Raw genomic sequence first — 23,134 nt, 5'->3', positions numbered from 1 at the left:
CCAAGGGTTTAGGAAGCTTAGAACCCAAGTTAACTATGTTACCATGTTTCTTATGATAGTATAATCACATGATACACCCTTATGCTTAACCATGTATGCTTGTGATTTATACCTTTTTTATGATATGCTATGTGCTTAGAAATATGCATGCTTTAATGATATGCTATGTGCTTAGAATATGCATACTTTTTATGATATGATGTATGCCTAAGTGATGCATACTTTTTATGATATGATGTATGCCTAAGTGATGCATACTTTCTCAAGACATGATGTATACCTAAGTGATGCATACTTTTTATGATATGATGTATGCCTAAGTGATGCATACTTTCTCAAGACATGATGTATGCCTAAGTGATGCATACTTTTTATGATATGATGTATGCCTAAGTGATGCATACTTTTATGACATAATGTATGCCTAAGTGATGCATACTTTTATGCTATGCTATGTGACTAAATGATGCATTTTTATACATGCTACTTTACTTTGTAAGGCTTGTACCAAGGGTGGACTCCTAATCAGTCTATAGGCCTTGCTTTGTGATCTAGGCTAATAAGGGATAGGCTCCTTAGTACGCCCCTAAGCCTTGCTTTGTGATCTAGGCTAATAAGGGATGGGCTCCTTAGTACGTCCCTAGGCCTTGCTTTGTGATCTAGGCTGATAAGGGATGGACTCTTTAAGTATGCCCCTAGGCCATGCTTTGTGATCTTGACCTAGTTCCTAGTATGATTCAAGACTTGCTACCTTGGATATACTTAGGACGCGCGCATTTATGTTATGTATGTATGGTACAAGCCGGGGCCCTGAATATGTTGATATTATGTTCAAGTATATATGTAAGAAGAAATGGTTTTAAAGATCATGAGACATACACATGTTTTTCGGATACATGTTTTCAAAATCATATTGCATATACTTTATGATCATGTTGTGATAATGCTATGATTTATGATATGCCATGATTAGATATGACTATGATATGTTTCATGCTATGCTTTAAGAGATGAGATGCCATGATTAGATATGATTATGTTATATTTCATGCTATGCTTTAAGAGATGATATGCCATGACTAATTATGATTTTGTTATGTTGCATGATATGCTTAAAGAGTATGATATGTTATGCCATGACTAGTTGAGATCATGTTATGTTGATATATTCTTTGATTATGTAATGATTTTTGGTTTTAGTGAGTTGGAAAGGAACTTACTGAGCCATGAGTGCTCGTAGCTTACTTTCCTTGTACCACAGATAAAGGAAAAAGCTGGATGAGCTAAAGGAGCAGCAGGAGAGGCAAAGAGATGTGTGTGGCGGTGGCTAGGCAACCAAATAAGAACCTTCTTTAAGAACTTTTAGGAATTACACTTTGGTTTCATAAATTGTAGTACTACATGGTTGACTTGATGTTATGTTTTTATTTAACTTGTTATCATGTTATGGAAACCATATTAGTGTAGTTCGGTTTTTATTAAACCAAGAAAAATGATTTTAAGTCTTCCGCTGTAATATGTACGTTGAGTATCGTAGCCCCGTCCCTTAGGGTTAGCAGGGAGGGCGGGCATTACAATACCCATGTGTCAGCTTGATATCTCTATATCCATGACTTGTGAGATCAAGTCATCGAGCTGACCTACATGCTAGTCTAATTGTATTAACATTGTCCCTGAATGTTAATACTCGACTAGGAATGATTTAGAGTAGTGTTCCCTATATCATCTCACTATCGATTCAACCAATCGATTGATATAGGTAAGTGTTGGTGCAACCTTAGGTCAAGGTTGACCTAGTTGACCCGACTCGAGTTGACGTGACTCGAGTTGTATTTTGATGTTTGACTTGGGGAGATTGTCGGTGCAACCTTAGGTCAAGGTTGACCTAGTTGTGTTGCATGTTGATGTTTGACACTCGTGAGAGAGTTCTATTCTTGATGTGGGACAAGAATAGATGTTTGGGAGATTATTGGTGCAACCGTAGGTCAGGGTTGACCTGGTTGACCTGATTCGGGAAAAGTCCAAGTATGGAGACTTGGCACGGAAAAGTCCAAGCAGGGAGCTTGGCACGCGAAAAGTCCAAGTATGGAAACTTGGCACTGGAAAAGTCCAAGTATGGAGACTTGGCACTGGAAAAGTCCAAGTATGGAGACTTGGCACGGGGAAAGTCCTGGTGAGTGAAGCCAGGCATTCGGGAAAATCCTGGTGAGTGAAGCCAGGTGAAAATCCTAGTGAGTGAAGCTAGGTGAATGAGAAAGTCCTAACTGGGATGTTAGGCAGTGTGGAAAGTCCTGGTGAGTGAAGCCAGGCAGTGGGAAAGTCCTAACTGGGATGTTAGGCAGTGTGGAAAGTCCTGGTGAGTGAAGCCAGGTAGTGGGAAAGTCCTAATTGGGATGTTAGGCAGTTGGAAAGTCTTGGTGAGTGAAGCCAGGCAGTGAGAAAGTCCTAACTGGGATGTTAGGCAGTGTGAAAACCCTAGTGAGTGAAGCTAGGTGAAAGTTCTGGTGAGTGAAGCCGGGCAAGGGAAAATCCAGATGGATCAAGGGTGATCGGACATCTGGTGTTGTTAAGTCCAAGTGAGTGAAGCTTGGCATATGGAGTCGGAGAGGGCTTGGTAGATCGTTCTCCGAACTAGGTTAGAGGGGGCACTCTAAACCTAGGAGTTGGATCGGTCTGCAGACCGATCCAGTGATACTCAGTGTTTCCTGATCGGTCCGGTGACCGATCGGTCAGTGATACTATGGGTTCTGGATCGGTCCGCTGACCGATCCAGTGAAACACTGATCTCACGTGGGTCATTTGATCGGTCCGGGACCGATCAGTAATCAAACAGAATGGAGAAGGAATAGGAGGGATCGGTCCAGGGACCGATCGACCTATGGCCTGATTGGTCCGCAGACCGATCAGGGCTCGCAACCAACCTCTCTGTGAGAGTTGGGATCGGTCCGGAGGACCGATCAGCAGGCCTGATCGGTCCCCCGATCGAGTTCTAGCCGTGCGTTGCAACGCCAGTTTCTTCGCTTCTTCGCAGGTATAAAGGGCTGAGGGCTTCTACAGGGTGTCTTCTTCCTTTCTTCTTGAACTTCTGTTCTTCTTCAACTGAGCTTTGATTGAGCTCGCCTCCGAAGCTTCGCGTGAGCTTCCAGTCGTCGACCAGCTGCTGCGTTTGGGTTGTGAAATTGCTGCTTCACCTCCAGTCGACAAGAAAGCAAGAAATTGGTAGAGTGCTATTGTATTCACATTGTACTGCTTTTCTTACTGTTCTTGTACTCTTTGTTTGCTGTTGCAAACGCTTGTGGCGAGGTTTTTCCACCCACAAGGAGTATATTGTATTAGCCGGTTCTCCGGGGGCTCATCCACCGACGGATTGATAGGGCTCGTCCACCTCACGGACACGCCGAGGAGTAGGAGTATCATCTCCGACCCTCGTTACATCCTTGCGTTGAGGTTTGATTTCTTCTTCCTTTTCTTTCTACGTTGTATTTCCGCTGCACTAACCTAATCGTAGGAAGAAACGCGAAAGATTGGGGTCGGCTATTCACACCCCCCTCTAGCCGAGTACGAACGATCCCAACAGTAAGAACCTTCTACTCTAGGACGTTACTATACTTATTTTATCTGGCACTAATACAAATAAGCATAATAACCAAAAACCAAATGCCTTAATATATATACATGAATATGATATACATGAGTCCATACAATCATCAAATGATTGGCTCTAGGGCTCTAACTAACACGTGCCATGATGGGAGAAATTGAAAAGGGGGAGGAGGCAATCAAGGATTAGGACACAAACCTAAGAGAAGATGAATGTCATAGAAAAGGGGAAAGGAAAGGTCGATCGATTGCTTGACTTTGGCGCGGTGCTGCAATCTGAAAAATGGAAAGCTTTGCATGCACGACTACGCATGGAAAAATGGAGGGAGAAGGCAAGTAATTAGGTTTAACCAATTATATAATATTTATTAATGGATTAATACATGTACTGACATTTATTAAATATGTCATGATAAAGGATCTAATTTGATTTTTGTTTTTTCAAAAAAATATTTTTGATAAGTGCCCTCATAAGGTGTTTATAACGACACTATAAAACAAGTATCATTAAGAAAATATCACAATAGATTATTTTTCTTGTAGTATGCACAACATGAAATTTATATGAAATATGATCTCCACATGCCTATTTTCAACTAATCCTCTTTATGACCCAAACAAAAGTTCAAAAACATATTTACAAGCATCATATGCTAAATAGCTAAAGTAAATCATGATCACTTTTTTTCTGAGATGTCAACAACAAAATACATATATGTATATTTAAACCTTAATACGTATAATTCATGTGTCAATCAATTTGAAGCATAAAAATACCAAATACAAACTCTCACGAAATGGATATTTCATCCAATAGAAGAACTCCCATACGATCCACATGATTATGAAACACAGGTTATAAGCCCTTGGTAAGTAGATCGACTATCATGGAATCTAGGTTAATATGTTCAATTGGTACTTGACCACTTTAAACTCTTTCTACTGTTAAGAACTTGATGTCAATATGCTTAGATTTTAACAAGCTATTATTGTTCTTAGAATATAACTCGGCGACTTTATTATCATAGTTGATCTTCAATGGTCTCTCAATACTATTAACAATTTATAGCTCCATGATAAATTTTCACAACCATATTTTTTGGTTGGATGCTTCATCTCAAGCTATAAATTTTGATTCTATAGTGGAAGTAGCTATGAGTGTCTATTCGACACTTTTCTAAGAAATAGTTCTTCTTCCAAGTATGAAAATATAATCTGAAGTAGATCTCTTATTATGTAAGCACTCAACATAGTATGAATCTAAATATTCAATCACCTAATCAAATATTTGATACGTGAGCATGAAATCTTTTATTCTTTGCAAATATCATATAACCCTTTTTATTTCTTTCTAGTGACTCAGTTCAACATTAATCAAAACTATGTATCCAACATCCCTACTATGTATGTTATATCTGAACACATACATACTTGAGCATATGTGAGACTCCTTACAACTGAAACATAAGAGAATATCTATATCTCTTTTATCTCAAGTTCAATTGTGGGCATTGTTGCAAGCTAAATTTATTACCTTTTACCATAAGTGTGCTACCAAATTTACAATTCTAGATGCCAAACCTACTGAGCATGTTTTCAATGTAGGCCTTTTGTGGTAGTCCAAGTATACCTCTTGAACAATCATGATAGATCTATATGCCAAATGCAAAAGATGCATCACCACGATCCTTCATTTCAAAATGACCAGATAGAAATAGCTTGGTTTCATGTAACAAACTTTATTATTTCTTGCCAACAAAACACCATCAATATATAGAATAAGTATAATGAACTCGTTTCCATTTAACTTAAGGTATATACATTGATTAATAATATTCTCATTAAAATCAAATGAAGTACCCATCTAATAAAATTTCCAATACCATTAACAGAATGTCTGCTTTAGACTATAAATGAACTTCTTTAACCTACTAAGTTCTTAGACTCAAAATTCTCTGATTGCGCTATGTATATAGGCTCATCTATTTCTCCATTGAGAAATATAATTTTTATATCCATTTGATATAACTCTAAATCATAATGAGCTACAAGTTTCATGCTTACTGAAAGAGCCTTTCATTGAAATGGGATAGAAATTCTTTTTATTATCAATGTCTTCCTTTGAGTGTAGCCTTTGGCAATAATGCGACCCTTATACTTTTCGAAATTACCTTTTGAATCACATATAGTTGTAAAAATCCATTTACAACCAATTGGTTTCATTCCTTTATGGCTTCAATCTATTTTTTAGAATTAAGGTATTGTTTGATTTAATGGAAAGATGTAGAATCACTTTCCAACCTTATATTAAACTCATCCTCTTAGAGATAAACAACATATTCATATGAAATTTAGTAGATCTCCTTAATGACACTTCTACTTGATGTGATTGAGATATTTCCTCAATCATAGGAGGTAATACCTCAACTTGAGTGGATGATCCCTTTATTTGTGTAAGAGATAACATGGGAATATCTTGGTTCATGATGTATGTAGATTATATATGTTATTTTGTACTATTTAATGCACATATTTATGCATTCAATGCCTATGATTTATGCTTTTACACCCATTATCATGTTAATTCTAGCATAATTACTATTTTACATTTAGAGATATGCTCAGTGTCTATTTTCATTTTTTATGAGCAGTTTAGCGGAAAGGGATTCAAAATACGCAAAAGAGGATCATTTGAAGAAGATTATGACCTAGCCATGTCTTCCCCGGGGTGTGAAAAGAAAAGGATTGGAGTGCTCAAGTCTTGGGGCACAAACTGCAACAAACTTCCATAGTCAAATTGGACAGGGGTCATGCCATTTTGCATGGCCAGGTGGAGACTCAAAATGGTGGCTATGCTATTTTGTATGGCTAGAAGGTGACCACAGGTCTTGGCCATGCCATTTGGCATGGCCAAACACATGATACAAGCCCTGGCCATGCCAAATGGCATAGCCAGGAGGAAACCCCCAACATAGAAGCTGTTCAAGCCATGCTAAATGACACGGTTAGGAGCCAACCCATGCAGATTTTCAAAGCAAAAATGAACTTGGTCGTGCCCTGAGGCATGACCATGCCTCCAAAAATTAGAAAAGTGCAGGTTTAAAGATCAGGTCGTGCTAAATGGAACAACCCAAAAGGCCTAAATAGAGCAGTTTCTGCTCTGGTGGTGCCAATTAACACAGCTAATAAGCTAGAGATAGCTCTGGTAGTGACAAATGGCATGGCTAAGCTGTCTGGCCAAAGTAAACTTGGTTCTAGCCGTGCCAAATGGCATGACCAGATAGCCAGAGAGTGGTCTAACCCGTGCCAAATGGCATAGGTCGTGCCCCTGGGCATGGCTACCCCATGCCCCCACTTTTATATAAGAGGCACTTCATGTTGGAGCAATTCCAATGGTCCGTGCGACCATGTATTTTGATGTTTAGGCAAAGAGTTTAAGTTAGGTTCACCCTTGTATTTAATATGTATATTTGAGTTGTGTAGGATTGCAGGATACACATATGACTCAGCTTGATGGCTTCGGGTCCGATGAAGGATGGAGCATCCGAGGGACCATGGACAAGGCAGCAAGGACAAGGGCCAAGGGAAGCAACTTCGAGGCATACGCGAAGGATGACATTGGGACGAGTCGCGAGCTTGGGTGCATCCGATGAACGAGAGTCAAAGGAAGTAGGCTTGAAGGTAAGAGGTCAAGACTGTAACAAAGAGTCAAGTGAGTCATAAGGGTGAGGGTCCGAGTGCGTGAGATTGTACTCGGGGTACCAATCGACTGGTACTTTCACCAGTCGACTAGAGAATGAACAGAATGTCTCTGTTCGCTCAGCTAGTATGGAGCAGTCGATTGGTACTTTTACCAGTCGACTGATATCGAGCCGTTGGGATGTAACGGTCGAATCTCAACAGAGGGCAGTCGACTGGTAGGTGGAGTTTTCCAACCCATGGCCTATATAACCAAGGTTTTAGAGTTTGGTTAAGGTTGACGAAATTAGTGATGGTTAACCCTAATTAGTAGTCAATAAGTGCTCGAGAGTTATTTGTGTTCCAAGAGGTCTTGGTTGGAGTTGTGCTGAGATTTCTCCACCCACAAGGAGACTTGAGATAGCCGGAGTTTGCCAAGGGCTAATCCACCGAAGGATTGAGGGATCACCCACCTTAAGGACATATGTGGAGTAGGAGCCCTAATCTCTGAACCATGTTAAAGGAAACGTGTTAGAGATTTGATTTCTTGTCTAGTCTTTATCTTCCATATTTGTATTTATATTAGTATTTGTTTATTTTCCGCTGTGCACTAACAAATACGTAGGAAGGAAAGAGAATTAGGAGCAACGTCTATTCAACCCCCCTTCTAGCCGACTATAAGATTCACTAACACTTCATTCCCTTTATGGGGAGGAAGCTCGAAGGCTGGAGGAGACCCCCTAGGTTGAATCTTTATACCAGGAGTCGTCATCTGGACGATCCAAGGCTATTCTATTGCTCCATCCTTGTCTACACTCCAAGATCTACATCCAAGGGCTTCACTCGACATTAAAGGATAAGCTTCCTCTTCCTCTTCCTCTTCTTTGGATTTTTGAAGTTTTTATTATTTTGAGTCCTTGGAATATATTTCTTTCTAATATGGAGTAGATATGCATTGTTCTAGGATGTAGGGAGTAATTGGAATGTGTGGATGATGTAAAATTCTATGGATTTATCAATTTCTTTGTTTAATGAAGCTTTATGGCACCTGTTCTGTTTAATGAAATGCTTGCAAGAAGACCTTTTTTATGAACCTGAATTTTATCTATCTAGATTGTATTTTTGTATGCATAGATCTAATTTTTGTACTAGATATATTATTGTGTATCTAAATCTGAGAATGAATCTAAAGTTTTATTGAATGGATATATAGATTATTACTTCTTTTGAGTGTATGTTACCGATATAGCTCAACATAGCTTTAGGATGCTCATTTAACATTGAGAATCTAAGGTAACTATCCTTCTATATAGAATATAATCTCATAAGGGAGAATAATTCTATATATAGATGTGTCTTTCACTTGACCCAATGAACTTTTCCTAATCATACGCTATGCAAGTGACTTACGTAATCTAAAGACGTAAACCCAAGGGATGCCTTATGACAGGAGGTACTCTACTAAAAACTTGGACTCTCTAAGTTACTTCTTCACTTGATGACATACTTGGTTGTTGGCAGGGAAAGTACTTTGATACACCGTTACAAGGTAGTATTTGGTAGTATTTTAGACCATCCTACAAACATAGAAGTGGAGAACTAGGATTGGGCAAATTCATAGTAAAACATTCACTATTATAATAAAACTAAAAGCTTAGAACATCTTCTTGAATTAAGGGCTTCCTCAATTATCTTTTTTCTATTTTCATATTTTAGTTGATAATTTCAAATCAAGCAATTATTGATTCTGTCTAGTTATATTTGAAGTGTAAAATCAATTAGTATTTGATCCTCAGTCCTCATGAGATCGACTTATATAAATTTTATTACTTGACGTCGTTCGTGTGCTTGCGGGAACACATCAAGTTTTTGACCCCGTTACTAGGTACTGAGTGCTTTAAATCTAGTTAGTTTACATTAGAGTTTGTCTAGATAATTCTTTAATTATTTCATTCTTTATTCTTTATTCATTACCCTTTATTCTTGTACTTTCATTCTCTATTCCTTAATTTTTCCTTCCTTATTCTTTATGTCTTATTTTTCATCTTTGCATTTTATTTCCTTTTCTATATTTTATTTTCTTTTCTGCATTTTCTTTCTTATTTTTTTTAAAATTTTGTTACTTCATGTCTATCTGCTTCTAACGCATTCCGTTTTAGATAGACATGGACTCCTTGAAGGCAAAGCTGATTGCTCTAATTCATAGGTTCAACCAAAATGCTAATGTGAATTTTTATATTATTTTTATGATATTTGTTTTGTAACAGGTCATGTGGAGAATACTTGACCATCACTATTTGACCGTTCCCTGTGGGGTTCCCTCCCCAACCACAATCAATGGTCGGAGCAAAGTTATTGTGAGGCTTGTAAAGTAACGGGTCATTCCATTGCAACTTGTTTAAGGATAAATAATCTGGTGAAATCATTGGAAGAACTTAAAAGAAAGTTCAATGAAATGACCTATTCAAATTCATACTCTCAAATATCTAGCTGGAGAAAACCCTATAATTTTTTCAAAATAATCAACAAGAAGGAAGGTAGAATTATTTTGGCTCGACAATAGAAGTTCAACCACCATCTCAAGAAGTAAATTGAAAAAGATGGCGGAAGAAATTTTGACCAGTCAAGCTCAAATACTTGTGGATATGAAACAAATGCAATGTACACTTATCTTACACTGAAACACTAACTCTACTCTCAACTTGGGAGGACCCTCAAATAAGCATTATACATGAATATGAGCTTGAGGAGCAAGATATAGAAGCTTCTTCCCACACCTTGGAAGATAGATTATGGGAAATGTGAGAAAGCTTCAAAGCCTCCCAGGTTCAATTAGATGAGATGAATGATGATAATGTAAATGAGCTTGGGGTAAATGAAACAAAGAATCTGACAGAGGAGTGCATTACTCTAATTCCAATACCTCCTATTGTCAATAATCAAGAGAAGCATTCCCTTTGCCCTACTATTAATGAAGTTGTGGAAGGAAGTGTAGGAGCAATGCCCCAAGCATCATTTTCTTGGTCCACATAGTAATTTTATTTTATAAATGATGCAAGACTAGATATAAATGATGAGGGTAATGTAGGGACTCATGTAATGGATGCAAAGCCCCAAGATCATTTCCTTTAGTAACACCCATGCTCAATGATTTAATTTTTCCTATAATTGATAGTAGTATGCTTTTATTTAATATATCTAATACTACTAAATAATTCTTCGTCGAGCATGTTGGCTTCAAGGAACTTGTTGCAAAGGATTTACATAGACGATTTCATGATAAACCTTTGAAGGAAGGTATATTAGTTAAGGAGAATTTTAGAACTTTATGTAGGAATGTACTAAAATATCTGACACCGCTAAGGTTGATATTTAAGCTTGGTGGCTATGATAAGGAGTCAAACTTAGGACTTAAAATAAGTGCTTCTTGGAAGACAATCCAAGTTTCTTTCTTATTTTTATTTCAGTTTATTTTATTTTCTCTTTTCTTAACCCAATCCCTCTACTTAGTTTTTCTTGTCCATACTTCTTTTTCAGGATACATTATTTAGGAGGCTTAAGGATAATGAAGTAATTTTAGAACTTGATTGACCCATTAACTTGACACGTCTCACTTGGTAACTCCTTTAACCTTAACTCCCTTTCATATTTGACTTTGTTTTCATTGGGATAATGAAAAGTTTAAGTCTGGGGGATGCATACTTAGATGTATATATGTTGGGTTATAGTTTAGAATTTGATAATAAAATTTAGATTTTGGTTATAATAAAAATTTTCTCTGGTTTATACATATGTACAGTTGTAGTTTATTTTTGTATTTTTCTTTCTTAGTTTAGTTGCACTTTATTTTCTTAGATTAGTTTTCTCTCATGTTTGAGGCGTTTTAAGTTACACTATCTACATTATTGCTGTTGATTTGTCCAAGAGTAAACTTCTCACACAATCATTATCTAGAGGTCATGAGTTACACTTTTTAGTACTAGTATATATAGTGATTTATTTTTTCTATCTCTAGTAAAACAAAATGAGCATAACATTTGTTTGATAATAAAATTTTTTTGCACGTTTATTGTTTAGATTCATGTTGTTAGGTTATTAGTGCTAGTATGTTTGGTGATCTACTTTTCTCTATCTTCAATAGAGGACATGAGCATTGTATTTCATTGAAAGGATTTGATTTTAGTTTATTTTAAGGATCTCTTTACACTTTGCCTTATTTTGATAGTTGAAGATTATGAAAATAGCCATGATTCATTAGACTTGATGAGCACTTGAATTCCCATGGTGATTTCTTAACTACATCTTGGTCATTAGATTGATGCTCGAAGTATTAAAGCTCATTTAGAAAAATAGAAATCCCACTAATTGCATCATTTCAAATATGCAAATGAAAAAAAAACATATATGAAATAAGGGATTGAAAAATTTGTTGTCGTAAGTGGAAACTAGTTGTTTGCCCCTTTAAGACCGAATTAGACTATTGAGGAGATGAACACTAGATTTCTCTTTATATCGAGCGCATTCTTTAGACCTTGGGTATATTTAAGATAGATGAACTAAGCAGTATTTACTTCTAGGAATAAAAAGAAAAGATGGTTCAATGATGACTTGACTAGGATTATAAATTGATACTTGAGAAATTTAAGCCACAATTTATACTGAGCACGGAGAGCACATTCTTAGGCTAAGTTAAATCCATTTATGATCATGCTCATTATTGAAATTGTTTGATAGAGTTAAATTGATTCATCATGGATTATGATACACTTACTCCTACACATGTTTCTAGATTATAAAATTTTATTTGATAACAATCGAATACTTTCTTGTAGATCATTCTTGATTATGCTCATTAGTTTCATTAGTTTGATAGAACTGAATAGAATTACTAGGGATATACATTATTAGCTCATGAATCTAGATTGCAGAGTTTGCTTGAGGACAAGTAAAGATTTAAGTCCGGAGTTGTGATGTGCATAGATTATATATGTTATTTTATATCGTTATTTTAACTTGGCTCTGGTCATGCCAAATGACATGGCCCGATAGCCAACGAGTGGCATGACCCATGTGAAATGGCACAGGCTATGTCCCTGGGCATGGCTACCCCGTGCCCCCACCTCTATATAAGGGGCACTCCATCCCCTTCATGGGGGAGGAAGTTCGAAGGTCAGAGGAGACCCCCTAGGTTGAATCTTTGCACCAGGAGTCATCATCTAGATGATCTGAGGTCGTTCTACTACTCCATCACTGTCGACACTCCAAGATCTGCATCCAAGGGTTTCACTCGACATCAAAGGATAAGCTTCTTCTTCCCCTTCTTTGGATTGTCAAAGTTTCTATCATTTTGAGTTCTTGGATTGTATTTTTTTTTTTTCTATTATGGAGTAGATCTGCATTGTTCTAATACGTAAGGAGTAATTGAAATGTGTGGATGATGTAAAACTCTATGGATTTGCCAATTTCTTTGTTTAATGAAGATTTTATGGCACTTGTTCTGTTTGATGAAATGCTTGCAAGAAGGCCTTTTCTATGGACCTGAATTTTATCTATCTAGATTGTATTTCTATATGTATAGATCTAATTTATGTACTAGATACATTATTGTGCATCCAGATCTGAGCATGAATATGAAGTTTCATTGAATAGATACATAGATTATTACTTCTTTGAGTGTATGCTTCGATATAGCTAGACATTACTTTAGGATGCTTGTTTAACGTTGAGTATCTAAGGTAACTATCCTTCTATATGAAACATAACCTCCTAAGTGAGAATAATTATATGTATAAATGAGTCTTTCACTTAACCTAAAGGCATTTCCCCAATCATATACTACGTAAGTGACCTACGTAATTTAAAGATATAAACCCAAGGGAGGCCTTGTGACAGGAGGTACTGTACTGAAAACCTGGGCTCTCTAAATTACTTTTTCACTTGATAACATACTTGGTTACTGGCAAGGAAAGTACTCTGACACACCATCGTGGGGTGGTATTCAATGGTAATTTAAACTATCCTACAAACATACAAGTGGAGAACTAGAATTGGGTAAATTCATAGCACAACATTCACCATTACAATAAAATTGAAAACCTAGAACATCTTCTTGAATTAAGGGCTTCCTCAATTATCTTTCTTCTATTTTCACATTTTAGTTGATAATCTCAGATCAAGTAATTATCGATTCTGACTAGTTAAATTCGAAGTGTAAATCCAATTAGCATTTAATCCTTAGTTCTCATGGGATCAAGTTATATAAATTTTATTACTTGACGATGTCTGTGCGCTTGCGGGAACACATCAGTTCACTAGTTATTCTAGATTTGCAATCTAATAGTATTGAGAATCATTACCCAATCACTACCAATTGTAGCAGTAGTAACTATAGTAGGATCGTCAATGATATTTTCTTCAAAGACTATATTCTTCACTTCCGTGCTCCCATAATCCTTAATAAACTTGATAATTCATGTCTTAAAAAAGGATCTATTTGAGAGGTCATAAAATTTAAAGCCCTTGACCTTTTAGAATAACTTACCAAATGACAATTGATAGTTCTTGAGTTCGATTTTCTTTCATTAGACTTATAAGGTTTAGCATTAGTTAGGCATCCCCAAACATATAGATGTTTAATGCTAGACCTTGTTGATGTCTCTATGCACATTTTTAAAATTTATTTTTGGAAAACATGTAGCGAAAGCATAATAACTTCCAAAATTATTACAATATGCATCACACACACAACCACAAGGATATACATGTATAGATATAATCATAGAAATGTTTCATTTAGATATTATACCCTTCAGATGACATTTAACAGAAATGACATCAACTAGTAACGCTAACAAGGATTGCCTCTATTCATATCCACATCGAGATATCTTTGAGATGACTTCATAAAGCCACAAGTTTCATCTTCATTTTTGTACTAGCCAAAGGAGGAAGACGATACGATCTGAAAAAGAACGTCAACTCGATTTGGTGCTCGATGGCAAGGGCAACTTGACGACACAAATCAAGGGATAACAACTCCATGTTGTCTGGCGGAAAGGGGTGACCGACGGCTGTTATCCGTCAGCTTGGACGCTAGTGGCAGGGAGTAGCCAACCGGGGGGTTCGACAGCAAGTGGCCAGGGTTGGAGGCACCGACGGCAGGGCTAGCTATCGACGGCTTGAGCTTACGGTGGAAATAAAAGGGGGCAAGCCCTTTTGTTTGGTCGGCGACACAAGAGAGGGAGAAGGGAGGAGAAAACCTTAACCAAAGAGATTAAAAAATATTGTTCTCCTCATGGAGAGGTTTTATACACCTCCATCCGGATTTGAAAAGCAAGTTCAAACCCATATTTTTTAGGCCAACCCGATCCGCTAGCTTTAAGTTTGGTTCAAAACCAAACCAACTTAGTTAAAAACAAACCAATTGTGGTTTATTACTAAACCAAGTCAATTTTGGTTTATAACTAAACCAATATAGATCCAACTCACCTACAAGAAGTGTGACCCCAACATTTCTTTCAACCTGATAAATATCTTTCATATTTAGCCCTCATATGGTCCCACTAGACTTAATCTCTCTTAATCTGAAAATCATATTCTCAAACTTAGATTACATCTTTTCTATATACTCATAATGCATGTGACCTAATATTTTTCCAATATGTTGGCCCTTCATAATTAACTATTAATTATAAATCAATCATAAGTGATATCAGTAGTACATCATGGCCCCTAATTGATTGAAAAACTATAGTTGATCCTAGAACAATTCTGAACCTTTAGTAGCTACATTTATCAATACATTAGTTTCTTTCATTCATCTTATATCCACTTGGTTCAGGACATGATTTATATATCAGTCCCTACTAGGCTGACTATATCATACCTAGCCTAAGTAATAGTTCCTTGTCCTATGGATTCAAATTACTCAAATACATGTCTAAGAATACTATCCTCTTGACATGCTTTTATTTGGCCAAAGACTTATGAGTTAGAATCTTGACAAGAGGCCTTAGGATATACATCTCATTTATTAAATGAGTGGTGAATATTTTGTGGGCTATTCAAACACTTTCGGATATATTGACTTATACCCAACCATCCTAGATTTACACCTCCTTGGAGATGTCATACTAAGATGTCAAAGTATAAGCTTTTATGACCAAGGTGACTTGAATACCTCAAAGACAACTTGCACTCGAGCTGCAATGAGATCTTCATTGACATGTATAGAGCTACATGAAATCTCATAGCAGGTCATATCGAATGAACTAGTTGCCCATAACTAGCTTTCACATATCGAATGAACTAGTTGCTCATAACTAGCATTCACATATTAACTCTTAACATCCTAATATTTTTAGCTAATGAGGATTGACTGCTTGGATAAATAAAGGAACATAACATATGCTAGTCTTACAGAATCGAGGATGTCCAGTCTCATCAATTCATCAACTAGAGAAAATTTCAATATATACATAATTATACATGATGATATACTCACTAATTGTGATCCAATCATAATTTTCTCTCATGCTATGCATTGTATTGTTGACTTCATTAATTGAGTTTAAAATCAAATCATATATATAGAGAATGTACACTCAAATAGTGAATTTATTCATCAAATAAATGATACAATTTCTAAGGTGATTGCCTGATGATATCTCTCAAATATAATAAGCCTTTTATCCGTCCACAATTCATAAGGAGTCTTTGCCACTGCCTGACTAGGTACTATGTTTAATAAATATATGCAATCTTAATTGCTTTACCTTATAAAGATTTTGGTAAGGACTAAAAGCTCATCATGCTTATTACCATATCTTTTAATTTGGCCTATAACATGATACTAAGCACAACATTACATTCAATCTTTGCACTAAAATGTAACTTATAAAGGATTCTCTAAACATAACTCAAATAACTTTAATTGACTATATAATATGTCTTTCTTTGGACCAATATATTATATGCATGATGTATAAGATTTTCACTTTATATATGCTACTATAAAATATATTTGGCCTAAAAATAATTTTCCTTTGACAAATTATTTTAAACATAGACATACACACACTTACACAAAATGCACTAAATTTTCCTAATAATTATCACTTTGGTAATAATATTAGTTCAACTCAACAACATTTATGTAAATGAATGTATGAGAATAATAGTCAATGGATCATTGATGGCAGTCGAGTGATAAGATAACAGTCGACTATACTTTGAACATCAATCAATTGCTTAACTCACTATGCTCCAATGACTAATCAAGTGAGCTAGTCGATTGCTAAACTTATTGTATATAGTCTATGAACAACAATCGAGTTCAATAGTCAACTAATAAACCTTTTCTGTGTGTCTCATCCCATGCACAACAGTCGAGTGCCCTAAGTGTCAAGTGTTGGGATTGATGACGTTACTAGAGGGGATGAATACTGATTCATGATTTTTGTTCATTGTGCTTGTCTACAAGGGATTAGTATACAGTGGGAATATAGCATCAAAAATGAAACAAAACACAAACACAAGACTTAGATTTTACGTGGTTTGAAATTCCCGATTCTACTCCATGGCTTAGAAACCTAGTTGTACCACCACTATGCTTGCTTCTTGTCGGACACCTTCTAGAGATGAAGAAACCTCTTACATCATCTATTCTTACAAGCACACAAGAAATGACAAAGATAGATAGAAAAATGAAAAATAATGTAAATAACAATTTACACAAGTGATCTTTGTTTTGTTCATTATTTGGTTTGCTTCATATTGCTTCTTGAAAGTTTGGAATATAGTAGCACTTACCCTTCAAAGTCTCTAAGAACTGACATCTAACATCCTTTGTAAAACTCTTCTTTATAGGCTTTGAGTTGGGGCTAAAAATCGCTTAACAATCGACTATTAGATTTCATTAGTTGATTGATCTAGTCAAGATCTGAATGTTACCATATTTTACTAGCCTAATAGTTCCATCCAACTCAGCATCAATCGATTGGCGGTACCCATCAATCAACTAATGATGATTAGTTGATTTCTTGAATCAATTTAAAAAATTTATATTTGCTCCAACGGTATCATCGGTCAAGTGCACCAATCGACTGATGAATCAATTGGTTGCTAATACTTAGTAATCGATTCATCATACCGCAAACCCTCTTAGTCATCTATTCCTTCACCAATCAACTAAAACAACTCATCAGTCGATTTCTCATACTATAACATCTCCAAAATCTCCTTAAACCTATAGATTGTGGTTTTAGGCTCATCAATTGGTTGACAAACTATATTAGTCGACTGATACTTCTATTTTAGTCTTATCAAGACTGAATACTCATCTTGCTTAGCATTCGACCGACTTCAATCTATCAAGATTTCCTTTGTTTAGCATTCAATCAATCTTGACCTGTCAGGACTTCCTTTGCATAGCATCCAATCAACCTTAACCTGTTGAGACTTTACCATTGCATAGCATTTGGTCAATTTTGACCTGATGGAACTTCATCATTGTCTAGCATATGATCAACCTTAATTTGCTGGGGCACATCTCATGCCTAACATCTAGTAAATCTTGAACTTTAGGACTTCACTATTACCAAACATCTAGCATACTTAACCTTTTTGAACTTCCCGTCTCGTGTCTAATATCCAATTCTCCATGACCTATTAGAACATCCATCCACATGCTTAATATTCAGTACTCCATGACTTGTCAAGACTTTTACCATTGTCAACTCTTTATTAGACTTCTAATTAATAATCTTCGGTCAACCGTGACTCACTTAAACTTTTTCCTTGCCAACTCCCTATTGAACTTCCGACCACTAAGTGTCGAGTCAATTATGATCCACTTAGACATCGTCCTTGCCAACTTTTTGTTAGCCAACTGTCAAGTGTCTAATAAATTGTAACTCACCCTCGATTATCAAGCATTTGATCAACCTTTTCCAACATGACTTTTTATTCAACCATCAAATATTGACACCCAAAACAATCTTGGTCAATTTTGACCCAAAATCGATTGCACTAATAATCTCCCTTTCTAATAATCTCCCCTTTTAATTGACTTTTGCGTAGCCATCAAACATATTGATCAATATCAAAATTCAACCTCGAGCCAATTCAAGCTTAGTCAACATTGACTAAGGTCGATTGCACTAATACTAAGTGTCTCGTGCTCGAGTACCTAAGTGTCGAGTGCTCCAAGTGTCGAGTACCTCAAGTAGGCCAAGTGCCAACTGACTGACTTCCGAGTTCCCAAGTTAAATACAATGGCCAAGTATGTCGGTCAACTACTATGCCCAAGTCATGCACATTAGTCGAGTGATATAGTCAACTGATAAACTTTTTATGCATGATTCATGCACGCCAATCGACTACCCCAATCGACAATGAATATTGTTGTCTGTTTAATCGAAGATTAAAATGGACTATTACGATAAGAACGAGTGACAATTACAAAATTTTTAGAGCTATTCTTCGTACAATCATGAAATCCTTGATTTCTTGTCTCTGCGGGATAACTAGTTGGCTAGAGAGTGTGACATATTTGCTATAATGTGGCTGAGATAAATTTCCGGCAGATGCATATCTTTGAGAAAAACTCCTTGCACCCTCTAGCCACTTGACGATCGACTATAACACATGCACATTAACAACGATGGCTGAAAATTTATAACTCTTATGCTATGCTATAATGTAGCATAATTTTCCAAAGTAAACTTAGAAAAAATCTTTAAAACGAATTGGTCTTGGTGCATGAATGTCATAGAGACTCAGAATATATTATAACTAGAGTATAGGTGATATTATTTATTCCAATGGTACGATAAAATATAGATAAATAAATTATATAAGATATTTTATCTTATCGTAATAATCCTTCGCAATAATCCTTTGTATGAAAAAGATCAAATATCTAACGACATATTTTGTACGCGTTAAAAATTAGCTCAAAATTTATTAGACTAAATACTCATGCAAATACTAATTGTACTAACCTATGGAGGCTCAAACCAATTTATAATTGGATCATATCATTAATGTATAATAATTTAAATGAAATGATCGAAGGACTATAAAATTTCTAATTCATGAATTTAGAGACATTGTCATTGATTGTTGCTAGAATAATTTGTACATCAAGAAATAAAATCTTTTTAGACAGGTTGATCTTCCGCGGGGAATAAGGCGACGAGAACCGTACTCTTCTTCCAAATGGGATGAAAAGAAGTTCGACCCTAACCCTTTGGGGCTTCCTACCCTTTATATACCTTAGATCCCCATTTAAATTATCAATCCATCAGAAATAAATCGGACAATAGGGTTCCACGCAGAAAATCCATATCACTTAATTTAATGCCCCAGGCCCCCAGGATATGTGATCATCACATGGTATAATTATCAGAGCAAGTAAAGGTCGATTCCCTATAAATCAGGAGACATGCTATTTCATATCTACTTAGTTTCTTACTTTATCTTTTTACAAATAGTTTGGGGACCTACTGTATGAACACCCTGGTAAATGTACATCTTTTTGTCAAATGATTAAAATATTGATAAATCAAGGTATTAGGTTGGACTTATCCCTATGTTATAATTTTAACCTGGAACCACCAAATAAAAAATAAATTCCAACATTAGCCTTCAATTTTTTTTTCGCATTTACTAATCTGAAAGTGAACGGTCCTCCACTCTAATTCGCCCATTGAATAAATTCAAAAACGCTTACGATAATTCACATGCTATCCAAATATCTACTATAAAATTTATCCTCATCCCAATTAAATTTCGAATCGAGTATTAACTTCATCGAATACCTTATCGCTGCACCGACATCCATTTACTTGCACAAAAGATTACTGAGGCGTGGGTCTCATGATTGATGAGCCATAGAGTGACAGTAGCACTGACAGATGGTGGGCATAGGCATAGCTATAGACATAGCATATAGATATCTGAAGCCACTGAACTGATACCACTGACGGATACAGAAATAAAAATATAGAGAGGTGATTTTTATTTGGAACAATGAGCGATATCCTTTATTTCTATCGGTGGAATTTCATAATACTAAGGATTCTATTACTGATAAGAAAGGTGACCATCGATATCGCCCCCGGATCCGCCCCTGACTGATACCATCATGTTTCTTTAGACTATTAAACTGTGGCAGCTATTCTATCATTCAGAAAAAAAATATAAATCACTTCATCCGAAGAACCATAGTGGATAAGGAAAAAAAATCGAGTTGAATGTAGGTAGAAAAATAGAAGGTTCAAATGGTAACTTCGCTCGCACCCTATTCTACTTGCGTTAGAGAATTGGTTCAGTACGGTGGTTGGAGTACAAGGTGTATTATATAAAGTTTTGGAATCTAAATTTAACACGCGCGTGTCTGAGCATATCTTTTTCATCCATTTACATTAATAATTAATAATTATTCATGAAATCAAAATTTAACATATCTGAATATATTTTTTTATCTTGGTCATCTATATTAATGATTAATAGTCACACATAATTTACCTTCTCCGTGTTAATATAGAGACGGATTGATGAAAACATTAGAAATAAATAAATCATCTTTTGTCACACTAAAAGAATTGATTCAAATTTAAGGATGAGCTAGGATAAATATAATAAACACGAACTGAAAGTTATTCTAATATCATCAGCTGTTGACAAAAAATAATTAAAATAAAATAAAATCATCATCTTAATTGTCCCTCCAAACTAATCCTCCATGTTTAGGAGGAAATAAATCATAAAGACTTATTCAAACTTAACAAATAGCCATAGCATCATCCACAGGCCTACATTTATTGCTCCATTGAATGAAAATAAGAAGAAAGTTATAAAATTGTTAACAAATTGTTATTTGATTTATTGGGGATGGAGGTAGAATTAAAATGGCACAACGAAATCAAATGTATTGCAATTGTTCTTGCAATTGTTCTCTAGAAAATGATTCTGATGCTTTATTAGTTATTTCTTTGAGTGTAAAGTAAATTACTTGAAAAACAAAAGTAACATAAGAAGAGGGTAAAAAGAGAAGGCTAATTAATCAGAACAATGATCTGTCGAGTACAGATCATCGTGATGCTGACTTATTTTGAAGGATTGGAAGAGAATATGTGGTCCTTGTCATGATATTATAGGCTCACTTTTGTCACATTTGCTGATGCCAAAAAGCCGTAATTAAATGGTGACAAAAAAATAATAATAAACGTCAAATGGGCAAGCCTCTAAATGCAACACCTGGTTGACTATCACACCCTAAATAAATGCACACAAATAAATGTGTAAATAATACACCGTGGCAACTCTGTTTTATTTTTCAATGTATTTTAATATATATATATATATATATATATATATATATATATATATATATATATATATATATATATATATATATATATATATATATATATATATATATATATTGAATAACAAAATATTTTTAGGCTCCACTAAACTTTAATTAGTTTGATACCTTTAGTAATAAAATACAATATGTTACCTCACACTAAAATATAAATAAAATTATTAATTCAAGTTTGGTGTCCTTGATGAATAAGATGATGGATGTTATTTTCATGTGTGACCTCCTCTTCATAATGTTCATACAATAAATCTTCAAGATAATGGCTCAACCACAATCAATTCAATCACTATCATCTAAACTTACCAAACCCTAATCCAATTACATAAATCTCTACTCTATCCATGCTTCGCTTTCATCATTTAATTATTTTTTTTGCTTTTGTCATTGTCATCGATCATTATGTGCGGAATTATTATAATTATGCAAAATGGATATTGAAGAAAAGATTGGAATTTCAGATCTTGCTAATAGTTTACAAAAGATTGCACATGTACAATCAGTGCCTTCTATTATAGGAGACCCCAATGGTCCACTACACCATTTGCTTGATACTTCAATAAATGGAATCCCCATGTCGACCAAAATATTATGGAAACTAAAAAGAAAAAACAAAAGAAGAAAGTGATTTGAGAGGCACAATCGATACTTTGCTCAACCATAATCACTAGCATGCAACTTTGCATGGCACAAATTTTAAAAAAATCTCTAGATTCTTTACCTTTCTACAAATTATAGATTCTTTTTCCCACTCCTTTTTGGATTCAAATCCTAGCCTTCTCTCATGCATGTGAATGTAAAATATATAATCGGGTGATCTTCCTTTATGGAAGAATCTCGTGTGGCCAATAAAAAGGATCTAGAACCACATCCACGTAGGAGCGACCATGCCTTACGCCACCAAATGATGGACATTATCGAGGGCAATGCAAGTCATGAAGGAAAGTGTATCTTAATTTAACCAAAGGATTAGTCCTTTCAAACCTTAACACCTCAACAGCTACCTTTTCCCCACAACTTGAAGCGTGGACACTTACAACTATCTTCTACCACAACACCATTGCATGGCCCCCCACAAAGGCAAATTAATGGAGGTCCTCACCTCGAAAGGTAGCGTTCACCAAATAAAGCTCTTATTAAGTCCTTGTTTGGTGTGGGGTTAGGTTGGGTAAATCCAATCAAGGTCCATCATCATGCCATTTGAGCTTGGATGGAACTTTGTATACATGTCATAGAGCCAGGAATGTCAAATTGTTTGCTTTGGCTTGTCCTTTGCCTGATCACCCACCTCGATGGCATTTGAATAAACTATGAACAAAATGTTGCTGACTTTTGTGGGTGATAACCCCTCTCTCAATCATTCACCAAATGAACCACGTAATTTTAATGAAGGGGGAGGGGGAGTGTGAGAGTAGTAGAGTAATTGAAAGAAAATAAAAAATTAATAAAAGATGAATGTTTTAGGTG

The sequence above is a fragment of the Zingiber officinale genome, chromosome 1A, assembly GCF_018446385.1.
Source record: "Zingiber officinale cultivar Zhangliang chromosome 1A, Zo_v1.1, whole genome shotgun sequence".
NCBI lineage: Eukaryota > Viridiplantae > Streptophyta > Magnoliopsida > Zingiberales > Zingiberaceae > Zingiber > Zingiber officinale.
This window is presented reverse-complemented; position numbering follows the sequence as displayed.